Source organism: Benincasa hispida, chromosome 3 (assembly GCF_009727055.1).
Source record: "Benincasa hispida cultivar B227 chromosome 3, ASM972705v1, whole genome shotgun sequence".
NCBI lineage: Eukaryota > Viridiplantae > Streptophyta > Magnoliopsida > Cucurbitales > Cucurbitaceae > Benincasa > Benincasa hispida.
In genome coordinates this window covers 36,590,239-36,609,565 of record NC_052351.1, presented here as the reverse complement: position 1 = coordinate 36,609,565, position 19,327 = coordinate 36,590,239, and positions in this window count along the sequence as shown.

Genomic DNA, 19,327 nt, shown 5'->3' with positions numbered 1-19,327 from the left:
AAGTTTTTTACTGGTTTGAAAGTTGTTCTAAATATGTCTTTGTCCATCATACTTTATTATGATAACAGTAGTGTTATGGAAAATTCTAAGGAACCTAAGAGTCATCGATAAGAGGTAAACACATTGAGCGAAAATATCACTTGATTTGAGAAATTGTGCATCGAGGTAACGTGATTTTCATGAAGATTGCTTCAGAGTACAACATTGTTGATGCAATTACAAAGGCACTCAAGGCTAAAGTGTTTGAGGGTCATCTAGAAAGTCTAGGTCTACAGGATATGCAGCATATTGTCTAGGAAAAGTAGGAAATGTTACTAGGGTATAGTGTATGCCCTAGTTTATTGTATTTGGTACTTTATTTGTATTGTACATTTGCCTCCCTAAGCTTTAGGACGAGTGGGAGATTGTTAGTATTGGTGTCCTAAATCTCTCGTGTATTCTTGTAGTTTGTAAACTCTATATAAAAAAATTGTTATTATTAAAATAATTGTTATTTTATGAGCATACACTCAATCTAGTAAACAAAGTTCCTAGGTTATTTTATGTAATTTAAACATGTATGTAGAGACATATAGGTGGATCATATTTAAATGATAACCTAAACAGTTTGTAGTAGATGGATAAGGCTAGGTACCTTATCTTGGTGGCACTATAGATACGTCCCACTTTGTAGATGTTACAAGTGTTGTAAAGTGCTACAAATGATATGATCCTAATCATTCATGTGGAAACATGTGAGCGGAGGTATCCTATACAAAGAGTTTGTATAAGATTGGATCACAAAATGACTAGTCTTATTATATAACGTTGTTAATAGTATAGATTTACATTTCACTTGGATGACCATAAGTAATATGACATGAATCCTGAGTAAATTGCAAACTCCTACCTATTAAGGCAGTCCTTTGATTTGCATGGTGAGAGTGGATAGATGTCGACTCAATATGCCTACCATTTTGGGGATTCGTCTAATTGGGGAGCTGGGAACACAACTAGACAGGAAGAAATTCACTCTTCCTTGATGTCGACGTAAGTAAATAAATTGCTCCCTTACGGGCTGATTTCGAGGCTTGAACAATGTGGCCACACCCTCTCTTGGCTTGAGAGGGATTTGGTCATAGTTGGATGATGACTTACTGTTTATTAGAGGGATCAGTGGTACATAAGGAGTTAGATGTAACTATAGGGGCAAAACAATAATTTGGGCCCAACTGTACTTACAAGCAATTTGTGAAGGGTCATCTTACTGTTGACTGGCTATATCCACTGGACACATAAATATATCTGTAGTGCGAAGAGTGCAGTTGTTGTTCTTTAGTAGAGTGACTGACAGTTAATGGATGTTGAATAATTTAATTAAAGAAGTTTAATTAGTTATTCAAGTACCATTGGAGCTTCAACCTACAGGTCCATAAGATCCCCTTTGTAGTTTAACAAGGATTAGTGAGAAATAATTTTAGATTAATTTGAATTGTTCAAATTAATTGAGGAAATTAATTATAAGTGATATAATTATTATAATGTATTTGATACATTATAATATAAAGTTTTTTTTAAGAGGAATTATATATTTGAATATGATTCAAATAATAATTATATGGATGAGATTCATATAATTAAATTTAGTATAAATGTGATTTATAGTAAATGTCATGCATTATTGAGAGAGAAACGAACTATAGGTTATTGTATTTGATACAATATAAAAGCTATACATTATGTGTTATATTTGATATAACATATAGTTTAATATATATTATATGATAAAGTGGTTATCACACACATACACACATATACATTATAGTATAAAGTTTATTTTAAGAGGAATTATATATTTGAATATGATTCAAATAATAATTATATGGATGAGATTCATATAATTAAATTTAGTATAAATGTGATCTATATTAAATGTCATGCATTAGAGAAACGAACTATAGGTTATTGTATTTGATACAATATAAAAGCTATAAGTTATGTGTTATATTTGATATAACATATAGTTTAATATATATTATATGATAAGGTGGTTATCACACACACACATGCACGCACGCACACACACTAACTTATCATACACACTCACTTATCATACACACTCACTTATCAAACACACACACATGCACGCACGCACATGCACACACACACATGCACATACACACTCGTGCATGTCGTGCGCACACACACACATACACATACACACACGCGCATGCATGCTCCCGCACATGCACATACACATACATGCGCACGCACACAAACACTCACGCGTGCGCATGCACACACGCACACACACCTCCCTCCCCCTCTTTTCTCTCTTGATCGATTGTGGTATTGTGAAGTGGTCTTCATTTTCTTTACAAAAGATACACAGAGAATAATTTCAATCTCTCTGCCACTCTGAAGAACTCACAAAAAAAAAGCCTCTCTCTCTCTATATTCATTCTCCCTCTCCCAAAACTCGGAGCCCACACACTCTTGAGAATTCTTGTCATACCCCTTCCCAGATTATCCTCTTAACCTGGAAAAGAATGCAACGGCAAGTGTTACGAACCTTCTTGTTGGCACTTACTACCTACTAACCTGCTTAACCCAATCTAGAAACCCTGAACTGCATTCATACTTATAACTATGTTGGACATTTTAACCAGAATTCAATAAACACACAATAACTAGGTTTCATAAAATTGTTCATATTTACAACTTATGTACATTGTACACTTGATGAGCCCAAAATGCATAAGTAGTCCCTATATGACATGACACATATGTACTATTATTTACAAGACCAACACCTTGATTCCTCTTTAACTTGAGTTCTTGAGTGGCAGTGCAGCAGCAGAGTTTTCTTCTGGGGAATGACCACAACCTGGGGAAGAAAACATTTAAAACTAAGTGAGCAACTAACCCAGTGAGTGACTTAGTTAAAACATAACATAAAACTCATGCATAAGCTGGAAACTAAGAACTGGAACTGAGTACTGATCAAGCAATCATGGCTATTTAACTTAAAACTTATCATCTCTGAGGGCATAGCCTTATCATATTGATGCATAGTTGTTCTAATCCTCAGTTAGGAGAGATCTCTTTTGTTCATCTCCATTCGTTAACCTAGCTTTCATACAATCTTCAAACATATCATATCTAAGCACATCATTAGCTGAGAGAGAGACCCTTTTACTCAACTCTCAATCATAATCTAGACTAAGGTGTGAACCCTTTTGCCATCACCTTTTAACTAATCTATATTTAAGGGAGAGACCTTTTTGCTCAGCCCTTTGCACTATTCTTCTTTTAAGGGTGAGACCCTTTTGCTCAACCCTTTATCCTAGTCTTGTATAAGGGAGAGTCCCTTTTGCTCAACCCTTTATCCTAACCTTTGAATTTGTCCTATGTGCACATAGAGCTATATTGGATCCTATCGTCAAGGATCATAACTAAAACGCAGCTCAGATACCTTCTCCTAGTACTTCAGTATTGTGTTGTCCATACATCATAAAGAAGCCTTTTCATAAGAAGACTTACTAGAACATAGTGTCATAACACCTAACATTCATGAGAACTTCCTCTTCTAACGCATGCTCATAACATTAGGAGCATATAACTGAAATATACTTAACAACTTATAATTAGCATGCATTATTAGTCATCATGATAGGTAATGCTTAACTACTTGCTAAGGAGCTAACATGCATTACATAAGTTATGCTTCATAACATTATTACTTAGCTTGTGTTGGAATGAGTTGGCTTGATAACTCATTAAAGGTGACTAACCTAAGGTAATCTTTCATTTAGAACACAAATTGCTATGCATACATAAAACATTCATAAAAAATTCATAAAGCATTTAGAGTCACTCACAGCCTTGGTTGATCTTCTCAAGATTTCAAGCTACTCCTATTGATATCAACCCTTCCAACACCTCCCTTGCTATGTGTTGGGTACTTGGAATTTCCTTTAGGTGCCAAGCTTGCTATGCGGCAGTCACACACACCTTTGTCGCATACCATGTACCAATTGCATGTTCTAGGCTGTGGGTATCGGATGCCCTTGTTTATTGTATTTAGTTTTCTCTCACAACATTCAACTTTGTTATAACCCACTAGGAGTTTTAGTCCAAGTGGGAGTTTATTGGGTTGTATGTCCTAAAACTCGTAGTTTTGTAGACAGTAAACATATATAAAGTTTATTCATACAAGTGTTGTTGATTGTTTAATAATTCTAAATCCAATAAACTACAAACTCTTGGCTATTGTCATGAATACTTGGACTATATGTGGAGACATAAACTTGATCAGATTCGAGTAAAATAGCCTAAATCGTCGATAGTACTTGGATTAGGTTGGGTACGTATTTCTGGAGATACTATTGAATATGGCCCGTTTTATGATTGCTACAAATATTGTAAAGTGTCATAAATGATGTGATCAATTCGTTTATATAGAGACATGTGAGCGGGGGTGTTCTACACGATGAGATTGTGTAAGACAGACCATGAAATAATCACTATTACATATTAATGCCATTTTCTATTAACACTGATTAATTTCACTTCTTGATGACTTAGATAACTTAATCTAAATCCTGAGTTATCTATGAACTCCTATTTATTCGCGATTGTCCCTTGATCTGCATAGGTGAGGGTAAGCCTAGCGTCGCTGCTCAAAATGCCTCCCATTTCAAGGATAAGACCGGGTAGATGGTTGGGGACATAGAATTTACAAGATGGAATTCACAACTACCGATTTTAGGGATAGCAGAAAGGTTGTTCCCTTAAGGGTTGATCCCGGGTTTTGAACAAGGGGCCTCATCCTCTCGTTGGCCTGAAAAGGAATGAATTTACTGATTATGATCTTAAATCAATTGTTCATTAGAGGGACAGTGGTACTTAAGGAGAAAAGATGTAACTCAGAGGTATTTCGGTATTTGACCTAGTTGAGGTTACGAACAACCTGTGAAGGATCAAGTTATTGATGACGGTTATATCAAATGGACACATAATATATCTACAGTGGGGGGTGTGTAACTACAGGCTATAATGGACAGTCTTGTTAGTTAACGAATGTTGATTAACTAGGTTAAAGAGTTTGACCAGTTAGTCTCGGATCGTTGGAGCTCATGATCTATAGGTCCATCGGGTCTCCTTGTTAGCTCAATACAGACAAAATTGAAGAACTAGGTGACGTAAGAATTTAAAATGTTCAAATTCGGGTTTTAGGGAAAATTGTATTTTATATGAGATATAATTTATGTTTAAATAATTAATTTATTAATTAATTATGTTTTAGAGTATAATTGACAATTAGCATGAAAGTGTTTTATAAAACTTGATTAATGTACTTAATCAAAGCTAGGTGGCAAAAACAATTTAATATATGATATTAAATTTGTTTATTTTATTTAATTGGAATGGTTTTAATTAAATAATTTCTAAAATTTGAAAATTTTATTTCATTTTTTTAATAAAAAAAATTAGTTAGTGGAAAAATCCAATTGTTGGATTTTTCCACTAACTAAGTGGACTTTGAAGTGGTATTTTTCAAGCTTGACACCTAGAGATTACATGCTGGTAAAGTTTGAAGTGGAAGATATTTGCTCTCCTTTTTTCTATAGTGAAATTCCCTTATTTTCACTAACAAAACGGTCCCACAACCGTGTTCTTCAACTGGAGAATAGCGGAGATTTACCGTTGGCGGTGTCGTTCGTGAACAGGAGAGGAAGTTTGCAGTGGAGTCTTCAAAGGTTGTATTTTCTATCTCTTTTGCATGCTTATTCTTGTTTTTATTGCAATTAGAACGTTGTCAGTTTCATCGCTTCCGCTGTGCATGCGTTCTTTATGTTCCATCACTAAACGTCCCTTTAACCACATGCCAGCACACAGATTGTTACCTGCCTGCTCACATAGCTCATCGCACAACACAACGCGCTGTCTCACCTCTTGCGTGCGTGCCAGCCCCTGAGCTGCCTGCTTCTTCAACCCAAGCAGTTGGCTACTTATTCAAATAATTCCATATTCAATTTACATCTTAGATAACTCATTTTCCAGAGCTTTTGTCAAGAAAATTCCTTTTACAAACTTGCTCAAAATTGTTCTGAGATAGTTACCTTAAAACTTAAGCTCAAGATTCTTCGTGGTTTGGCCAGAATCTTCAAATCTTCAACACTAGCCCCGAATTAATCGAGAACTCAACCTCTCTGTAGATTCCTCAATCTCTAGCTCGATTCCCTAGAGATTTTCTTCCGGCATCTCTTCCTCAAAAACTAGACTCACTCAAGGTTTAGATGGCTTTGGAGTTACTCCATTTGCACAAGTAGATTGCTCTAACCGTCCTCCTGAATTTAGCTTCTCTATTTATACAAAAGTCTGCATGTTAACTTTCATTATTAGACTGCCAACTCCACCTTTACTTGAATTCATTAAGCCTAATCACGACAGCTGGCCATTTAAACGATGGTTTAAGCTGATCATTTCCTCTTAACCATTGACTTAAGGTTCTTGTCTTCAACACTTCTATCGCAACTCACTTACCTTGCCAATGCATACTTCCATGGTTGCATGCCTCATGACCATCACTTGCACCATCGCCCGCTACCTTGGCCACATGTCCTTGTTTAATGCCTCGCCCTAAGACCAATGCATCAACATGCCCATTTCCAAAGGCGTTGCCTTGCTATCACATCATCTTGCTTAATTTCCTAACCTCGCAAAGCTTAATCACCACATGCCCCTCATCACCGCATGGCTTGCTCTTGGCCAGCGCACAACAACTATGTTAGGGCTTACAACCTCCTTGCCTCGATAGCATATGCATGCCCATGCTCAGCCATGTCATCGCCTATATTCTTGAGCCAGACTCATCGCATGATCTTTGGCCTCGCATAGCCATCAGTCGCACGCCAAACGCCCCTGGTTCAATGCCTTGCACACAACCAAGCGCCTTCTTGTTCGTGCATGGCTCTTACTCGCTGCACGATGGCCCTTACTCGATGCACGATGGCCCTTACTCGATGCACGATGGCCTTTACTCGATGCACGATGATCTTTCCTCGATCATACATAGCCTTTACTCGATGCACGATCCTTTCCTTGATCACGCAGAGCCTTTACTTGATGCTCACATAGTGTTTACTTAATGCTTAGCCACCATTTTCACAGCCAACACTTAGCCAAAATTTTATTTACATTGCCTATCACCTAGCTATCTGAGTACAAAGCTTCCAATACTTAGAATTTTCTTCCTTCACTCTTCCAATCCTTTTAATTCCCTACAACATAACACTAACTCATATCTACTAGAATGTACTAAAGTATGGGAATTAGGATTCGGGGTTTACAATTCTCTACCCAAAAGAGAATACAAAAGGCTTCGTTTGGTGGTGGCCATTTGAATTTTTGGAGATCGAAGTGTTTGTGATCGGATCGAGGGAATACGTGAAGACCTTGTGGCTTCAAGAGTAAGGTATTTTATTTCTTACATTCTTCCTCGATTAGCATGCCATGAATTACTGTTTATGCATAAGTTTTATGTTCTATATATTTTCATTCTGTGAAAATCGAAATTGAGACGATCCTGGTTTCACATTCAAACTTCATCGTTCCCTTCATGTGTGACAAAAATCAAGCTTAGAGCTCTAAAATTAGCCTAACTCTCTTAATCCTCAACCTAAAAATGAAATTCATATTTATAACAGTTGTGCAGCACAACGGCGTTCTTGCTGCACAGTCCAGAGAGGTGGGTCTTCGTAGGCATCACGGCGCTCTGCACTACACGTGCGGATAAATCTGCAGTGTCACAGTGCTACCCAGTCATCACAAATTTGGAGCTCTCTACCTTTGATCATAGCATTACGCTATGCAGAGCATCGCTACGCTCTCATCAGGGGCATTTTCGTAATTTTTATCCACTTGATGCATTTCAACCCCAAATTGGCTCATTTTAGCACCTTCGCTCTAAAAGCTCCAATCTACCTCTTAGACACCTGAAACCTATAAAATAATCAATTAAGTTCATTAAGTAGACCAATGACCTCAAATTAAATAGAGAGCACATTTTCGATTCTATCAAGAGTCACCTAGAAAGTCTATGTCTATGGGATATACGTCATCTTATCTAGGACAAGTGGGAGTATTATGGGTACTATGCCCTAATTTATTGTATTGTGTACTTTACTTTATATTGTATTGTTTACTGTACACTCCACTCACTTTAGGACAAGTAGGAGATTGTTGGATTTAGTGTCATAAATCTCATGGATCTCATAGTTTATTATTTGTAAATATAAATTATTTATTTAATAAAATAAGAAGTATTTTATTCGACATTTAAATTGCATTTACTCAACCCAATAAACTAAGATCCAAATTTATTTAGCTTGAATTATATGTGGTAGACATACAAGTGGATTGTGTTCAAGTAATAACCTAAAAGGTCTGCAATATATGGATCAGGTTGAGTGCCTTATCCTGGTGACACTACGGATACGGCCCATTTTGTAAATGTTACAAGAGTTGTAAGAGTTACAAACGATATGATCTATATCGTTCATGTGGGGACATATGAGTGGGAGTATCCTGTATAAAAAGTTTGTATAAGACCAGACCACAAAATGATTGGTTTCTTTTTATAATAGCGTTACTTGAAGAGACTATTTTACTAGAATGACCATAGGTGACTTGACCTTAATCCTAAGTGAGTTGTGAACTCTTATTTATGAGGGCAATCCTTTGATCTGCATGGCTGAGAGTGGCCAATTTTTTCGACTCAATAAGCCTATCATTTGGAGATTTGTCCGAGTAGGGAGCTGGAAACACAGCTACGCAAGATAGAATTCGTTTCTTCCCGTCTTTAAGGAAAATAGATGAATTACTCTCTTAATAACTGATTTTGGGTCTTGAACAATGAGGCATCACCCTCTCATTGGCATGAGAGGGGTTAGTTTATAGTTGGACAATAAAATGTTTGTTCATTAGAGGGATCAATGGTACTTAAGGAGCTAAATGTAACTATAGAGGTAAACTGGTAATTTGATCCAGCTATATTTACGAGCAGTCCGTGAAGGGCCAACTTACTGTTGATTGGTAATATCCGTGGATACATAAATATATCTACAATACGGATAGTGTAGTTATCGATCTTTAGTTGAGTGACTAGCAGTTAATGAATATTGATTAATTTTATTAAAGAGTTTAATTAATTAATCTCGTATCATTGGAGCTTCTAATCTATAGGTTCATAAAGCCCCTTTGCATTAAGGATAAAACAAGGAATAAGTGCTTTGGAATAATTTGGATTGTTTAAATTTACAGGAAATAAAGGTATTGATTATATTAATATGATTAATATAATGGATAATGTATAGTGGTACATTATAGTATATAATCAATTATAAATGTGAATTATAACTAAAACTATATAGTACATGAGAGATAAATATTTGAATAAGATTCATATATTAATTATATGAATGAAGTTCATATAAATACTATAGGTTAAAATTTAATATAAATTAGATTTATATTAAAATTATAGGTAATAAAAGAGATTTTCATTTTAATGTGATTAAAATGTATATTATATGAATGATTAAATAAGAGTTAATTAATCATTCATTTTAATTATATTATATTAATATAATATAATTAATTTTAACTCTCCATCATAGGAGAGTTATTCCCACAATGGATGAGGAGTTATTGTAACTCCTCTCATCCTTCTTCTTTAGCTCTGTATTCAAAACACAGAAGAGGGGTTGATTGTTATTGTAAAACAGATATCTCTCAAGAAAATTATTTTCTCTCCAAAAATTTTTATTTTTCCCTTCCCTCTCCCAAAACACTAAAGAAATCCCACCATTTCATTCCTTTCCAAAGAAAAGTAAGGTCACTAAGTGGTAGTGTTCATCGGGTTTGTTGCTTGTCATGTTTGTGAATTTGGGAAGATTTTTTGTTGTTCGTGAGGAGAAGAGATCGTGATCTCAAGGAGAGGTTTATATGTGAAGAAAAGTGTTCTACAAGGGTGAGTTTTCTCTTCCCCTTTCCTTCTCTAGAAAAGCATGCTAAGAGTTTAAATTTTTTATCATGGAAAATTTGTATGTTTACTTTTTCGTATTTTGGAGCTCTCAAAATTGAATGTCAATGGCACAACGTTCACATGCTTTCACAAAGAATTCACATCATACGCTTTCGCAAAGAATTTAATTCCTTCATTTTGGCCCAAGTGGTTTACTGACTAAAAGACTAAGTCTGACATCGTAAATATGTCATTAATATGATTTTTGAGTATTTGAATGAAATTATCTTAATCTAATACAACTTAAGTCTTATTTACTCTGAAATTTTCAAAAGAAATTAGACTAAATTTTAAGTCATTTAGGCAAGAGTATTGTGACATTATGATCAGATCATAATGATTAGCACAGGAAATTTATTGTACTGTGCCTAATTGATGGAGATGAAATAAGATCCCAACCTTAAGCATTATGTACAATTTGGATGAAATTGTGTTGTAACGGGAGAAATGTGGCCTTGTTAAACTTAGTACATGTTAAGTACTTTGTTAAACATAATCTTAATCTTTTGAAAGTTACACTAATTCCAACATCACTAGGGACATGCAATAGAGATTACAATTTTGAACATTATTTCCTCCATAAATGTTTGAGAAACAATTTTGGATTATGAAAGTGTTGTGAAACTTGTTACATTTTCCAGTTATTAGGTAACTTAAGACACTTGTGTCAAAACCAACCCTCGGTGAAACAAATGTTCAAAAGTACACCTAAATGTAGGTAGTCCTTGAATTTTTTTATAAAATGGCCTTTTGTACAATCCAAAATAAAATAATGTATTTGTGTGACAAATGTTGATTTTATTTGAAAGAATGAAAGGTTGCGAATTTATAAAAAGGTTAAGTTATATTGATTAACTAGTTCCACATAAAACCACTTAATAGTTAACAAATGTTGTTAATCATTTTCATTTGAAAGTCAATTTTTAATTGTCAACTAGATAAATATTCATCATAGTGGGAGAGTTATGAGATAACTCAACCTTTACAAAGGCTTACTTGAAGTTTACATTGTCATATTAGATGACAAGATGACAACTTATAAACTTTAAAAGTAGTGGGAGAGTTATGAGATGACTCAATCTTAGCTATGACTTATTGGAAGTTAAATTTTTCATAAAGGATGACAAGAATTGAAGGATGTTGGCAAAAGAAATTATGTTAAAGTCATAAAATTTGAGATAAAGTATTTGTATTTAATCTAAATCCGTTTTTGTAGACTTTTTTATGGGATAAAATCCAGAGGATATGAATGGATCTACAAAAGACAGACTTGAAAGTGTAGAACTTGGAGATAAGGATCTTCAAGGTAAGACTCTTGGCATAAGGTGAAAACCAATGCTGGAACTGGTGGGTGAAAATAGACAGTGAGTCAAGTTTCACACTAGTTACTATAATAGAGTCTTTATGCATTATTTGATTTATTATTGCATATGAGATATGTGAAAATGAATTAATTCTTTTATGAAAAGAATTTAGATGCAACTACACATATTCAAGCAAATTTTCAAATATTGAATTGCAAAAGGCTTGCAAATTTGTGATATTTATTTGAGAAATCAATTTCATAATTAGGATATTTGAGAATAAGGGTTCGATATAGTATCTTAACTCATGACTTTGAACGATGACGATGACAAGAAAATGAAAAGTGGGTATTTATTTATTTTATATTGATATTTATTCATTATGAATGAAGTAAAGTTTAGTATGAAAGTTTGACTATTTAACCAATTTCAAATAGTTGATTTGAAATGATTTTGTATATTAAATGTCCACATAGAGATGTTGAGGACGTGATGTTAAAATTGTCTCGTGAATCTTACATTTAGAAAGTTGTTGAATGTTCGATGCAATAGCTTCAGATGGAATGGTAGTATATCATTCTATAATATTGATATGTCTAGGGAAAAGTTTCCTAAGATACCTCAACTGTTGAGGGGATATAATCAATACATGAGACTTAATTAACATTTAATATACAATTGATTGGTTATGTTAGTTAAATCAATGGTATGACCATTCAATTTAAAATTTAAAAGTTATGAATAATGAGACATTAGCATATATAGTTTAAGATCTGATCTTTTACGGTGCACTGTTTCATATAGGATTTAGAAAAAATCATGTTTTATCCTAAATGGTGTAAATTGGACTACAAGGTAATAATTTTTGCTTGTGAAGCAATTATTTTCATAGTCTTGATATATCCTTAAATATTTGAAAATTATTTCAAGTATGCATTAGTCCATCGACTTTATGAGATAATGTGATGCAATGACTAAGTTTAAGGATATTAGTGAACACCAAGATGTAGAAATAGAATTATATAAAAGGATTCTCTAGGCTAAAGTGTGAGAGGATCTCCTAGAATGTCTAGGATTATGAGACACGTCTCTAGTGTGTTAGGGTAAGTGAGAGAGCATGTTGGATATAGAGTATGCCCTACGATACATGTCTCATAGGTTTATGTCTCATTGGCTTTAGTGCAAGTGAGAAAGATTGCTAGGATGTATGCCCTAAAGTCTCGTAGTTAATATGTTATTTGAAATAATTGTTGATTATGTTATATATGAAATAATTCATTACAGAAATATTCAAGGTTATTTGATATAACTTAAACATGTATGTAGTTGATATATAGGTGGATCATGTTCAAGTAATAGCTTAAATGGTCTGTAGTTGTTGCATTATAAATTATGTCAAACTTAAACTACACTAGATTGCCTATGCGTTGTTGATATTATGCGTCTAAGTGCAGAAATCGTGCCCTGATCACAAGTTTTCTCGTTCTCTTGCCAAGTATAACAAGGTTACAAATGTTTCAGGATAACCCAAGGTCGAAAATGGGGATGTGTATTAAGAGTGATAGGTGAATATGCATATGTGGCAAGACCAATGTTATCAGAATAGCATCAAATTCATGGGACTAACTAATCTATGTGATGTAAATATCTAAACTAGCAAGGACTTCTTTGAGGTAGATTCTGAGAGAACTTAAGAAAAACAGCAATCTTAACGTGAAAAAAAATATATATATGGAGAAGGGAGAGTTGGGAGAGATCAATGTTGCATCCTTAAGGTTAAAGTTAAAAGTTAATCCTGGCTCGCAACTTTCGTTTATCACATACCGTTCGATGGCCAGCCACACTTATCATATTTCTATGATGCATGAATGAGATTGCTATGAGCACAAGGTTATTTCTATCTTAAAAACACTTCTTGCTTTGCTTAATGAGATCCACAACTACTTTCCCTCTCGGGCAATTAGTCATAGCTACTTGACTCAATGAGTGATCATAGGCAAGCATTTAAATAGTCATACATTAAGCAAACATGGTAACTTTTACAGATTCAGCTTAGTTCATGGCATTAACCTTCTCCCTTAACTCATGAAAATTAGTCACTCGTGTTAAAGGAGAAAATGATGAAGATAGCCATGATAATATTAAGATAAAGATAGAATCGTTGTCTACAAAATGAATAATCTCTTAAACAAAATGTAATATGACAACGAAAAGTAGTAATGAAGTAAAAGGAAGGCAATTGTCAGCAATTTCTTGTTTCCAACGGATGGATTTCAAGGTTGCTAAGGATGGAGTGGTTGTGTGAATGGAGAAAGCCCTCTCAAATTCTTGCTCTAGCGAAGCTTTGATGATGAATCAGGATGAAGTTTTGATGGGAGTTCTCTCGTTAAAATCTCAAACTCTCTCTCCTTTTTTACTCTTGGACTTCAAGGCTCTATTTATAGAGCCGTGCACTAACAATTATTGGGATTTCCGCTCTGATTAGTCGTCATCATCTGATGCTATAGGGGAAGATTTCAGCATTGCAATCATGGTCAACATTCTGGATGCTTGATAGAAGATCTGTTGGTACAGGCTTAGAGATCCCGAGGCATGCGATCAACTATTTGGTCTGGAAAATCAATGTATGCGATAAATCTTGTGATCAACTGCAAAATAGACACTTTGGCGCAATATAACTCATGTTATACGGTCAGCAAGTATTTTTTTTAATGTACTTCAATGCAAGTTTAATGTTCATCTTGAATTCTTAGTAGAATCAATGCATATTCTTCTTATCTACCCTCATTATTCTAAGTAAAAAGCTATAATAACTTGTATTTATATAGTTATCAGTAGTATATGAATAAGGTTAGGTGTCTTATCCTGTTGACATTACAAATATGACTCACTTCGTAATTGTTACAAAAGTTTTAAAGTGTTACAATCGATTTGATTCTAATCATTTATGTGGAGATATGCGAGTGGGAGTATCATATACAAAAAGTTTGTATAAGACCAGACCGGAAAATGATTAGTCTCTCTTTATAACACCATTAATTGAAGAGATCAACATTTCATAGGATGACCATAGGTGACATGACCTTAATCCTAAGTGAGTTATGAACTTCTGTCTATGAGGGCAGTCCTTGATCTGTATAGACAAGAGTGGCCAGATTCGTTGACTCAATATGTCTACCATTTTGGAGATTTGTCTAAGTAGGAAGCTGAGAACCTAGCTATACAAGATGGAATTCGCTTCTTCCGTCTTTAGGATAAGTAAATGAATTACTCCCTTAAGTGCTAACTCCGAGTTTTTAACAATGAGGCCCTTCTCTTTCACTGGCTCGAGAGGACTTTGTTTATAGTAAGACCATAAACAAGTTGTTCATTAGAGTATTAGTAGGACTTAAGGAATTAGATGTAGTTATAGGGGTAAAATGGTAGACCTAGCTATAATTACAAGTGATTCATGAAGGGTCAACTTACTGTAGATTGGTTATATCTATGGACATAGAAATATATCTATAGGGTAAAAAGTGCAACTATGAATCTTTAATGGAGTGACTTGCAGTTATGAATGTTGATTAGTTAATTCAAGAACTTAATTAATTAATCTTGTATCGTTGGAGCTTCTAATATGTAGGTTCATAAGGTCCCCTTGCTAGTTCACTAAGGATAAAACAAGAATCAATTTATTTTGAATTAATTTGAATTATTCAAATTAAATAAGGGAGTTAATTGTATAAGATACAATTAACATAATGTATATAAATACATTATAATATAAAGTTAATTTCAAATAAGAATCAAAATTATACTTTATTTTATGAGAGAGATAAATATTTGAATAAGATTTCAAATATTATTTGTATGAATGAGATCCATATAAAATTATAAGTTAAAATTAATATGAAATATGATTCATATTAAAACTATAAGTTATATGAGAGAATAATGTTTTTGAATAAGATTCAAATTATAAGTATAGGTTAAATTTAATATGAATGAGATTCATATTAAAACTATAGATTAAGTTTAATGTGAGTGAGATTTATATTAAAATTATAGTATATGAGAGCAAATACATTTGAATATGATTCAAATGTGGCATTAATTAAATATCAATTAGATGAATTAATATTTATTTAATTTAATTAAATTTAATATTAAATTTAATATAAATGTTAACTCACCTGCAATTAGCAAGGGAATTAACATGAGATTGAGGGGAGTAATATCCCCTCTCACTAGTTTTCAAAGAACTGTTCTGTGAGTTTGAAAAATAGAAGAGTTTTTATGTAGTATGAACCACACAGAATTTCCTCTACACACATCATAATTTTCTCTCTCAACAGAATTTTTACATAAAATTCTTCTGTAAAAATCACTCTTCCCTTATCCAAAATAGAGATCTCACCATCTCGATTCTTAGGGGTGTTCAAAAAATCTGGTAACTCGACCAACCCGGACTACCAACCCAAACCGCAAGGGTTAGGTTGGGTTAGATTTTATTTTGGGTTGGGTTGGGTTAAAAATGTTAAAAAAATATTAAATTCGGGTTGGGTCTGGGGTTACCCCATTTCAGGGTCGGGTCAACCCACCCGACCCGAATATATATATATATATAAGTTTAAAAAAAAGTCAAATTAATAAATAAAAAAAGAACAGAACCGGTGACCCAACCCGAAAATTTTCAGTTGGGTTGGGTTGGATTGACCCTCCAAAAAAGAACTAATAGAGTTAATTATTAGCCAACCCGAATTTTTGGGTTGGTCCACAGAAGTCTTCCAACCGGTCCAACCCAGACTATGTACACCCCTATCGATTCTTGCCAAAGAATAGCTAGGAAGACCCAGTGGTGATGTCCTGTTGGTGTTCCTGTTGTATGTTGAGTTCGAGGGAGATATTCGTGACATGGAGGAGTTCTCCAAGAAGATTGTCTTCAAGGGTAAGTCCTTTCTCTTCCGTGTAAAAGCATGCGTGTGTATTTTATGTTTATCTTCTATTATATATGTTTCTCTATTTTTCACGATTTCCAAAAAAAAATTTGAAAGCACACTCATTAACATGCTTTTGCTGAGGAATTCCATTCCTTACAAATTAATGTGAATTGGAAGTTCGAAAGATAATTAATATGCAAAATAGATGCATTTACAAATGCTAAGAAAGTGACTAATTCACATATACTAACTGCAAATGTACCTTCTAAAATTAATATCCCAATGCAACAAATTGTCAAAACTAATGAGTCAGCAACACACCTGAAGTAAGGTAGACTAATGGGTTCCAAAGATAATCATCGAAAATGAAAAGTAGTCGATAACTCGATTGAGAATGTGGATATTCCAGAAGAAATCCAAAATTTGACTCCTCACAAGGACTTTAAGAAGATCAAACAATTAAGGATAATAATGAGATTTCGATCAATTATGATGTAACAGGAAAGGGATGGAACCGGATTGATATAGTTGTTGATAACATTTCTGCTTATATGTTGCTTATGATATTATTTCTAAAATTGATGATTATGAGCCAAAATCTGTCAAAGAATTTTGAAATCGAAAAGATTGACCTAAATGAAAAGAAGCAATTGAGGCAGAATTAAGCTCACTCTCAAAACATTAGGTTCTTGGACCAATTGTTCAGACACCAGAAGATGTCAAGTCTGTAGGATACAAATGGGTATTTATAAGAAAAAGGAATGTAAAGAATGAGGTCACAAAATATAAAGCGAGACTTGTTGTATAAGGTTTCTTGCAAAGACCCGGTATTGATTATGAGGAGACATTCTTTTGTGGTGGATGCAATAACATTGAGATATTTAATTAGCATGGTTGTGTATGAAAAGTTTGACATGCATCTTATGGATGTAGTCACAATATATATATATATATGGATCTCTAGATAATGATATTTATATGGATTTCTAGATAATGGTGTTGTCACAGTAATAACATTAAGATATCTAATTAGCTTGATTGTGTATGAAAAAATTTGACATACATCTTATGGATGTAGCCACAACATATTTATATGGATCTCTAGATGATGATATTTATATGAAAATATTTGAAGGATTAAAGATACCAGAATTATATAATTCAAATGCTAAACAATTATATTCTATCAAATTACAGATATTCTTATATGGATTAAAATAATCTGAACAAATATGGTATAATTGTCTAAGTGAATCTTGTTGAAAGAAGGGTATAAAAATAACTCTACCTTTTCACGAGTTTTTTTAAAGAAATCACAGTCAATATTTGTTATTATGGCTATATATGTTGATGACTTAAATATAATTGGAACTCCTGAAGAGCTCTCAAAACTAATGAAATATCTAAAGAGATCATTTGAGATGAAAGACCTTGGAAGAATAAAATCTTTCCTTGGCCTACACATTGAACATTTAGCATATGAAATATTTATTCACCAATCAATTTATATAGAAAATATTTTGAAAAGGTTTTACATGGACAAAGCATAGTCATTGAACATTCCATTGGTAGTTCGATCATTGGATGTGAAAAGGACATATTTTGACCTCAAGAAGAGATTGCAGAACTTCTTAGTCCTAAACTACTATATCTTAATGTGATAGGTGCACTCGTGTATATTGCTAATAGCACACGACCTAGTATAACATCTTCGTTGAATTTATTATTTAGATATAATTCTTCTCCAACAAAAAGACATTGGAATGGAGTTGGACATATATTCCGCTATCTTCGAGGGACGATTGATATTGGTTTATTTTATTCAAACAAATCAAAATTTAATTTATTTGATTATGCAGATGCAGGTTATTTATCTAATCCGCATAAGGTCCGCATAAGACTAGATCTCAAACAGGTTATATGTTTACATGTGGAGGAACGGCTATATCATGGCAATCCGTAAAGCAACTCATTACAGCTACCTCTTCTAATCATATCGAGGTTCTTACAATTGATGAGGTTAGTCGAGAATGTGTATAATTGAGATCAATGACTCAACACATTCATGAAACATGCGGCTTGTCTTCCGACAAAAATCTTCTAACGGTGTTATATGAAAACAATACAACGTGCATAGCTCAAATCAAAGGAAGATATATTAAAGAAGATAGAACGAAACATGTCTCACCCAAGCTCTTCTACACCCATGATCTTGAAGAAAATTGAGAAATTATTGTTCAACAAATTTCTTCCAAAGATAACTTGGCAAACTTATTTACGAAAGCATTATATGTTACATTCGAGAAGTTGGTACACAACATTGGAATGTAACGACTCAGAGATCTTAAGTGATGTCTTTATGAGGGAGAGAAAAAATTTGGACTCTTTCTCATTTGACTAAGTTTTTTCCCATTGGTATTCTTAGCAAGGTTTTTAATGAAGCAGTTGTTAATGTATATATATTATGTACTCTTTTTCCTTCACTGGGATTTTTCCTATTGGATTTTTCCTAATAAGGTTTTAATGAAGCATATAACTTATATACAATAGAAATCTAAAGGGAAAGTGGTGTAAACAATGAGAATCTAATTAGATTTTCATATTATATTAATTACTTATTATTCCCATTCACTTAGTCTTCCTGTACTTCAGTCTTTTGACTCTTCACCTCCCCTGTTTTAAGCACGTTTTAAGAATAAGAAATATGAATATATTTGATAGCTATTAATGTTCCCTATCTTTTGAATAAAAGAGCTCTCTACTTTAGTCTTCATTTCTTGTATTGTTTTTGTTGTTTTTATAATATTCTAGTTTTCTAACATTTTTTTTAGAACCAGTTTAATTTGTTTCTTGTCGTCAAAAATATATTACATTTAAAAAAAACATTTTAAAAAGTTTTGACAATATATATTATCTTTTCTTTACAATATGTTAGGCTGAAGGATTCAACCTCATTAGGTGTACAAGTTTGATGTGTTATTCTTATTATGGCTCAAAATATATTAATTTTTCATATCTTTTAAATGCAGTAA